Source organism: Lampetra fluviatilis, chromosome 43, assembly GCF_964198595.1.
Source record: "Lampetra fluviatilis chromosome 43, kcLamFluv1.1, whole genome shotgun sequence".
In the NCBI taxonomy this organism is placed as follows: Eukaryota; Metazoa; Chordata; class Hyperoartia; order Petromyzontiformes; family Petromyzontidae; genus Lampetra; species Lampetra fluviatilis.
The window spans coordinates 2,485,895-2,486,422 of record NC_136317.1 but is presented as its reverse complement, the minus strand read 5'-3'; the positions used below and the strand labels follow the sequence as shown (position 1 = coordinate 2,486,422).

The following is a 528-nucleotide window of genomic DNA, read 5'->3' as shown; positions in this document are numbered from 1 at the left end:
TCCTCCTGATGACGATCGCTTGTGTTGTGATCGAAATGTCGTTATTTTTTGTTTCATTTACTTTAATTTTTTCTATCTGCTTGACTTTACCGAACTATCCAAATAATATGAATTCCTGCAGTCACGAAAGTTTTAAGTCAAAATTCACACTGGGATATTTTGCGAGCCAAAATCCGTTCGGTGACGTGTTCGGTCACAGTTATAAGCGCCAACACGATCACTTTAAATCGGCAGCCGAAATAGCTCAGTTGGGAGAGCGTTAGACTGAAGATCTAAAGGTCCCTGGTTCAATCCCGGGTTTCGGCAGAGTATTATTTTGTCATCGCCATAAATCAACTCTCGTCTCGTTAACGTCTGTAAACAAGCGACGATTTTGCTTCAAACTAACTATTTATTTAATGTATTTAAAGAGCGTAAGGAAAATAAATATGTAGCAGTTCTTCATGAACATCCCATCCAATGGCAATGGCGTGAGTCAATGCTAAGTCTGCCATCTGCTGTCTAAAACTGGACTTGCAGATGCAAGCG

The 528-nt window shown here is 40.2% G+C and overlaps 1 non-coding gene across 1 annotated transcript; it reads left to right on the top strand.

The window, feature by feature from the left end:
- The first annotated feature begins 233 nt into the window (after window positions 1-233).
- TRNAF-GAA (transfer RNA phenylalanine (anticodon GAA)) lies at window positions 234-306 on the top strand. The gene has a single exon. It is a non-coding gene; the product is annotated as a tRNA-Phe (tRNA).
- The last annotated feature ends 222 nt before the right edge of the window (window positions 307-528 follow it).